Raw genomic sequence first — 8708 nt, 5'->3', positions numbered from 1 at the left:
AAAACACAAAAAGTAACCTCACGACTGGTGATTTTAAAGAATCATCTTTATTTGGATTCCATGAATAAAGTATTTATTTTTTGAATTATTTTAAAAAGTTATGTCAAGAGGTTTCAGGCGACTGTGTTATGTAACTCTTAATAAACTGGTTGTGTTTTATTCAAATATGTTGAACTGACTCAATAAAAAAGCCATTGAGATACTGCCAAAACACTGTATTATATTGAAATAATGAAAATTACTAAAATAAATGTTTCTTGGGAGTTACTTAACACAGCTGTGTGAAACCGCTTGGCATAACTTTTTTAAGTAAACCAAAAAAAGAGAAAACAACAACAAAAATTTTTTGGGGGAGTGTATATCTGTTAGAACAGTGCAAATTTCAAACCTTTGTCCCTACTCTGCAAACATTATGTTCTTATTGTAAGCCTTTTTTCCTTAATTTGAAGACATGGAAGTCAGTTGGACTGATTATAATTCAGAAAATTGGAACAGGTGTTAAGCAAAGCCAGAGATGAGTCATGCATTTAAAGAACAGGTTGCATCTTTTTCTAAAAAAGAGAGAATAAACACACTATCCAACACATGTGCTCTAATTTGGCTTTTCCCCCCCTTTCAAACAAGGCTGAATTTTAAATGCAAACTTTTTCCCCCATTTTAGTAATTTTACTACAAATGTGAGCAGATAAGATTGCAGGAGTACAAGAATACAGTAAATGTGGCCATTTGGATTTTTAAAAAAATCTTCCGCACAACTTATTTTTTGTGATACCCAATTACCAAAAATGTGCTACATGTGCCATTTGAGACAGTTTTTCAGTTTTTCCTACCTTCTTGCTTTAAATATGTGTAACAATATACAAATACATTGTATGGCCACAAAAACAACACTGAATAAAACACAAGTTTCCCAGTGAGAAGGCCATACTGATGTAACCTCCGCTTATTCTGAGCTTTCTAGATATCCCATCGTGACTAAATAAATGGCAGACAACATACCAGTTCTATAGTCCTTCAGAATACCTGCAGAATTTGTGTGTCAAATCTGTTGACCTTGTTACATAACATTCATGACGACATAAAAGAATGAGTAAAATAGGTTGTACAGTAGTAGGCGTAGACAAGCAAGCACACTGGGATGTTGTGGTGTTTTTAAAGTGTGGCAAGCTTGTAATAATTGCCAGTGTTATTTTTTTTAAATGGATATCTGCTTTCTATAAAAGAAAGGTAAAAGATTAGACAATGCAGCAGATACTATATTAAATTCAGTGAAGACTCAGTGAATAAAATGATTGAATAATCAACCACTTAAAATATTAATTGTTCAGAAACGTTATTCTGTTTAACTTGCTGTGTATGATCGTTAACAAGCAAGACAACATTAAAAGTGGCAGATTTTGCAGTCGAAGACAGCAATAAGCAGACACACATGACTAAAGCATGATGAAGGTTCATTAAATTTTCAGTTTAATCTTCACACTGATAAGATGGCAAAAAAGTCACTGCTAATTAAAAACAACAACTGTGATTGTAATTTTTCTACTGAGAGCTCCTTATAAAGTCTCTCTATAATGCGGAATAAAAATAGGAGCCTGAGCTGGTTTAAATATGAAGCTTTAGTTATTTAAAGCAGATAAAAAAAGATGATGGAAGATTAGGTTTCGATAGATAGACAACAGCAATAGACGTAAAATATAGACTTCCCAAGCCTCCGCTTGCAGGTACCTGAAACTGGACTCCTACATTTTTCCCCTAGAAATTGATTTAATTAGAAAGCAGTTTATTGGTGTTTACCCTTAAAAGCAGCCTGCCCAAATGTAAATCGTTCATGCACTCTGCTTGCATATGAAAGCACAGAATTACCAGCTTATATCATTAAACCCTAATGAAATGGACACATATGTGCATGTAGATGTAACGGAAAAGAAAATGTTGCCCATATGTTTTTTTATTTTTATTTTTTTACAAACCATGTGTACGCACAAATCTGTGGTTTACTATCCAGGATTACTCAATATTTTCTTGTGTGAAATTTTTCACATTGTGTAATATGGACAAATACCGAATCCCCAAATAGTAAAACATATATTTTAAATGAATGTATATAAAGCATATTAAAACAATGACTGAAAGGGATTTGACTGAAAACAACATTTAATACCATTAGTTCCCTTACTGCTTGTATCAGCTTTCAAATATGTTAAATAACCATAAAATTTATTCAGTTTCCATCCTTGGATTTCATCACTTTCACTCTCATTTCTTTGTAAGACCTAGGTTATGGAGGTTTGTCAAATTATTGCACTGAGTCTCTGATCTTGGTTTGACAGATCAGGCGGTTCTTGTCCTCCACCTGCTTCCTTCGTCGGCGACAGTTCTTGCCTTAGGGGACACAACATTCAACACCTTAATTATTGCAGCCTGAGCCTTTGATTGCAAAGAGTGAGCATGTTGCTCTTGATTTAGAATCATTCTAATTCACTACACTGAATAACTGAAATTGATTTGGCTCATAAACACGTTTCGCCGATTGATAATTTTGTGTACGCACTTGTTTTAAGAATATTTGAGTGCACAAATTAGGGAATTGACCCTGCATTTTGAACATCTAAGCTGAACACTTTGAAATGGATCGCTAAGTTAAGGTTTTGGTTTTGTTTTTAGTTCACTACCTGGGACGAGATCCTCATTTTAGGTTTGACACCATTTCTAGTAGATAATGGCAGATGTCTTGAGCATGAATTGAGGCTGCGGTTTGTAGAATGCCTCAAAGGGGAATGGCAGCAGCTCCCAGGCCAATAAATTCCAATAAATTATCTCCACTTAAGGTTGCATTCTCATAGATCCATTAATTGTTTTAGCATTAAAACAGCATAATATACATTCAATTGCATTTTAGTGGTACACCTTACCAGTATGAGTGTTGGACCCTCTTTTGGCCTCTGAATTGCCTTAATTCATTGCAGATTCATTGCAGGTTGCACTACCTAAACATAACAACATAGATGGCTTCCCCCAAAGGTTCAACACTTTGATCAAATTGGTTTACTTTCCGGAGGGTTTATTAAAAGAAGGGACATTTCCACTTTAATAGGCTTGTGGTTTCCCAGAATTACTTAATTGTATTTCTCCTTTCCCACAGAACATGCCACTTGTTATACATACACTAAATGGCCTGTATTTGTATAGCGCTTTACTTAGTCCCTATGGACCCCAAAGCGCTTTACACTACATTCAGTCATCCACCCATTCACACACTGGTGATGGCAAGCTACATTGTAGCCACAGCTGCCCTGGGGCGCACTGACAGAGGCGAGGCTGCCAGACACTGGTGCCACTAGTCCCTCTGACCACCACCAGTAGGCAATGGGTGAAGTATCTTGCCCAAGTACACAACGACTGAGACTGCCGGAGTCGGGGCTCGAACAGGCAACCTTCCGATTACAAGACGAAGTGCAAACTCTTGAGCCACGATCGCCCCACTAGAGAAACCCAAGAGCCAGCATATCAAATAAAATGTCAGTTTCACAAATGAGCTTTTTTAAATAGATAAAGGAGGTTTGTTACATGTGGCCAGTGTTTGTTTTGGGGAGCATAGAATCACCTGATGTAGATATTGTAGAGATTAAGGCTGTCCACAGATTTATCTCTAAGGAAATGGAACATTTGTCCAAAAGTCAACACTTACAAGAACCAAATTTTTCACTCTGTCTATATGTGATTCAGTAAAGGTTTTGTATCATTTGGCAACCAATACTTTATTCTCAGTGACTAACAGGAGCTTCAGCTTCTCACAGGTGTTGTTGTAGGCAGCAGCCATGATAATTCTTTATCACTGTGGCCAAGGCGAGTAAACTGCAGTGCAGAAAATTTAAGACCAATTTATTTTCATTTTCCAGTCTTATGTTTTCTTATTAAATCAAATGAAGCAAATGCAAGTCCACAGTGCATGATCAGCCTACGCAACACATCACAAAGTGGCCATATTTTATTTCCACACCCTGCCATAACAGCTATAAAGCCAATCTACATCCACCAGTCAATCATAAGAGACTAAACATCAACCAATGGTTTCTTACAGGAAACATAGTGACTACACATTTACATAACACTAAATAAACAGCAGAGAGCTGCAGTGCTCAGAGGGAGGTGAGTTGAGAGATTGATAACACACACCTCCAGCTCTAGATCACAAGCCAGCTCATTTTATAATCAGTGTTTTCCAATTCCCTAGTAATGACCAACATCTAAACCACCAACACAACCAAAATTACATCTACTTTTTCCATTAATTTTTTTTTCTAGTGGCTTCATACTTGTTTGCATTCTTTAATGAAGGCTTTCATCGCCTCCTCATGAAACCTGCACAGATTTCACACTTTCTCTGTAAAATAAGTGTGTTTCTGCAATACAGCGAGTTTGCTTGCTAATGTGACCAATGATGCATATTCTAGGCACTGTGTACTGCTGCTACAAATTCCCCATGTTAATGTTAACTATTTATGTTCAGCACAAATGTTGGTGCAAAACTCAAGTTACAGAAGTTAAAACCATTCTGTACTCCACCTGATGCATGCATGTTCACAACTTGCGTGTGGCTCCAACACATTTAAGCAGTCAAATATCCTCGTTTTGTATCCACTACCCCGTTTCCATCGTATAAGATACCCAATTACGCTGCATTACACTAAGGTCATAGCGAACCAGTAGCAGGCTAGGCGACGTTCTTGCACATCTGGCAAAGTTATATACAAAATGCCACAATAATACTCGTTTCCTTCATTACTGGAGGGCTGTTATTACTCTTATCTTGTCTTCACACCTCCTCCTTACTGACGCATCTCTCAGAGCTCTGTCTATGCTGGCCAAGTGGCGCGCTCTCGCTTGCGCGTCCCCTTCCGTCGGCACACGGACGGGTGTCGGCGTGAGCGTCGTTGAGCTGTGAATGGACATTAATGGGGAATGTAATACACTTCTCTCAGTGACTGGTTTCGTCTGTTATTTAATCGCTGCAGCGGAAGAGTGGGTAAGTTTATTTTCTGCAGGTTGTGCATTTATTGAGAGACAGACTGTGTTCAGCTTTTGAATTCATGGACCGAAATTAGGAAGTACTTTCTAGACAGAGACAGATCTCTATGTGCCAAGTGCATATTAAGCTTAATTAATGTGGCATCAATATAGTCTTGGTACCCTAATTGCTTTTTGAAATGTCACTCAGATATTGCAACGTTGTCTTTGTACATGTATAAATCAAAGCAGAGCTCCCACTTTGCCTCCACCTTTGTGCAAAGCACAACTATTTCCACGCTTATAATTCGATAAAGTCTGAACTGGATGTTCAAAAAGACTGAGGAACGATGCACCATCTTTACACTTGTACCTTTTCATTTTTTGATAAAGTTACATTCCTTCGTTTTCTTTTATTTTATTCAGTTTACCCTCCTCTCAGATCTAACACAGTGACTTCATAATGAGCGTGCGGTTTTAATTATATAAGAGACAGCAACAAATTAATGTACCTGCTTCTGGTACAGGCTGTTTTTGCATTGACTGAGTATTGTTTGGATCTTCATGGCTTATCAAGAGTGAAAAAGGATGAGGAAAAAAATAATCGTGTCTTGAAATGTTCTTCTGAAAGCAAAGGCTTTCCAGTTGCTACATGTGTGTTTGTGAGTATATAATACAGCCATATTCTCTGGCTGCTCATAATGTGCTTCACATCAGAAGGACATTTTATAGCAGGCAATCAGGTTTCCAAATACCTGGTGGAATTCAGCTACAAGGCTTTTTTGCTGCAATGAAATAGTTCTTTGACCAGCAGCATCAGCAGGTTCACTGGTGTTCCTGGACCAACCCATGGAAGATCAAACCTACAGCATTACATCAAGTGTGCTCAAGGAGGAGGATGATGTGTGGTAGAGACAGGCAGAGCCTTGTATGTGAAGGGAGTGTGGACGTGTTTGTGTGCGTATTACAGCATATGTGTAGGATTATGTGCTGGTATGATAAAGAGAGAGTGAGAAACAGTGATGGCATCAAAGGAGTGAGAGGCTTTGCTTTTTCATATAGTTGTGAGAACCAAGCATGGTCACATATCTGACTGCATGCATGTTCATGCACATCTGCAGATGTGAATGTCAATATCCTAATGGGCCAATTTGGAAAAATGCATCATTAACTTAAATGGCAACATTTATATCTACTAACAACATTTGAAAAAAAGAGTATTTCTTCCCTGATGTGTGCACATGGCTGAGTCTTTTTATGGAAAATATGGCAAGGTTAGTTTATAGTAAGGTTATACAATGACTTGGCTAATGGTGAAAGTCTGTGTTTTCAGGATATGGAAATCTCAATGCTAATCGCAGGGCTTGTCCTGGCTACATGTCAGTTGGACACAGTAAATGTTCATCCACCCCTGACTTCCTGCCTCGTTATAAAGGATATACATCTTGCTCCACTGACATTAATATTGAGATAAGATGTACATATGGATATAACTCCCAGGATACTAGAGTGGTCCATGTGCACGCACAGCAAAGTGCCACACCATCCTTCAGAAGCTTGAGGACAGTATTAAGGACTCTTTCATTTAAATGACATGAAATATTTGAGAAGGTCTCCACGCTGGGCTCTTTTTCTGGTCAAGGTGACACATTTACTTATGGAACTTAATTACAGCTGCGAAGTTATCTTGGAAAGAAAAATAGTGGACCTCAGTGATGAGTAGCAGAGTCAGACCAAGGACACGTCGTGGCTCGTGATGGTATGAGGGCCCCGGAGTAGCAAGTATTTAGTGTAGCTCATGCTAACTGATTCCCATAGATACAATATCACATACCAGAGTGATGCTTTATCCATTTCATGCTTAACAAAAAGATCCAAGTCATTGCAAAATCCATTCTAAAATTTATGTTGCAACATATACTGCAAGACAGAGTAGGATTTTATTTTTTAAACATCAATAAGAGTAGTAGTACAGCAATAGAATCAATTTTGCCTGAGGCTAGTTTTTATTGACAGTTTGTCCTACCTCATCCTTACTTGTGATCATGCTTGATTCTGCAAGCACATATTTACCTCATTAAATTATTAAAGCTTCATACATCTTTAGCTGACACATTTGATTTTGGTCAAAGGTCAAATTTACAGATAGGAAATTTATGAGATCCCATTTTAATAGTGACAGTTTTAATAGCAATGGTACTACACTACTTCTGTGTTTCTTAACAAGGGTTTAGGGACCTTCGGGGAAGGAGGTGGGTGGGGTTGGAGAGACTTACAAAGACTTCAATAAAAAGAGAAACATTAAAAGCAAACAAAACATGGAAAATGAGCAGAATATATATATATATATATATATATATATATATATATATATATATATATATATATATAAACATTTAGCAACAGAAAAAGCAAACAAAACACAAAATGACAAGGGTTCAACAATAAAACAGACACCCATGTCACACATTCTGCTAATTCACCCAGAGTGCATCACGGTATTCTGTGTAAGAAATGATAAAAGCATCCCTGCAACTTTATGTAAATGTGAATGTAACATTAATATTTCCCTTACGCTGAAAGGTAGCTGAAAAATATGCCTCTGAGAAGTTCTGAGAGGCAATGTTGGTAAACTTTAGGCTGTAAGCTTGGGCTGCAGGATTATTATTATAATTACTCCATAAGGGATGAGCAGTAAAGAGCAAAGCTCTATGGCAATACTGAATAACCTGTGCGTTGATGCATTGTGCTCTGAATATTTTACAGTTTGACTTTTTGCAGCCCCTCAAAGGAAACTAGCAAACAGCACAGAGTAGATGAACTAAACCAAAAGGTGTAGCGGATGTGTTTGCTCACTACAAAAATGATATTTACCTTGTGTTCCCCTTCTGTTTATGTCATGCTCCGATAAACTTGTTTTGTTTGCATCACAGTGGATTTCAGTGCTTAGCTGAGAGTTCTTCATCTAACATAAGACTCTTTAAATATTTAAAAGTATGTAATATCTGTAGTTTTGTGATTGGTATGCAGACAAGACCTGCTGTTTCTGTTTACACTTTGAATTATTTGATAGTATCAGCAGTACAAAAGACAGTATATCAGCAAAATAGAACATCTTATATTGTTTGTCCTGAAGGGGTATTTGTTTGCTGTCTTTACTCTTAAATACACATGTTATCCTTTACCTGTGGCCAGTCTTTTACCTCAAAACATAATTTTATTAGAGAAATGAAGCTTTTAAGATTTCTCTTTCAGCTGATCCAAGTAAATCAGATGAGGGCTGGCACATTTTTCATAAATGTAATGGCTTAAATCGTTTTAAAGAAAGACTTCTGAGACAAGCATTATCTTGTCTTCTTTCCATTTCCCTCTGGCTCTTAACAAAGCCCAGCCACATAGCTGATGTACATCTTTTCACTGACACATGTCACAGAATCAAGAGCCTCAATCAAAACCTGTCTAGACACATCTGACCAATTGCTACCAGACAATGAAAATATATCTTGTTGAATTCTCTGTCTCATAGCTCTGCCTGTCCTAAAAAGATGTGCATTACTGCTTTCCAGCTACCTTAAAAAGTCCAAGGCCTCCCCGAATCAATGTTTAATTAATTGTCACCAGTACATGGCAGATGAAAATTCAAATTAAGGGTTCTTATGCCAACATTAACCGCCAAAAGAAACCGAAATCTTGACAGCTCT

The 8708-nt window shown here is 37.4% G+C and overlaps 1 protein-coding gene across 1 annotated transcript in view; it reads left to right on the top strand.

The window, feature by feature from the left end:
- Positions 1 to 4624: 4624 nt before the first annotated feature.
- htr1fa (5-hydroxytryptamine (serotonin) receptor 1Fa) overlaps positions 4625 to 8708 on the top strand; it is a 28810-nt gene continuing 24726 nt past the window's right edge. Inside the window, exon 1 of the mRNA XM_040028352.1 lies at positions 4625 to 5026. The gene's annotated coding sequence lies outside the window, so the exon portion shown is untranslated. The remainder of the gene's footprint in view (positions 5027 to 8708) is intronic.

Source organism: Simochromis diagramma, unplaced genomic scaffold (genome assembly GCF_900408965.1).
Source record: "Simochromis diagramma unplaced genomic scaffold, fSimDia1.1 OVJJ01000343.1, whole genome shotgun sequence".
Lineage (NCBI taxonomy): Eukaryota > Metazoa > Chordata > Actinopteri > Cichliformes > Cichlidae > Simochromis > Simochromis diagramma.
This window is presented reverse-complemented; position numbering and strand designations above follow the sequence as displayed.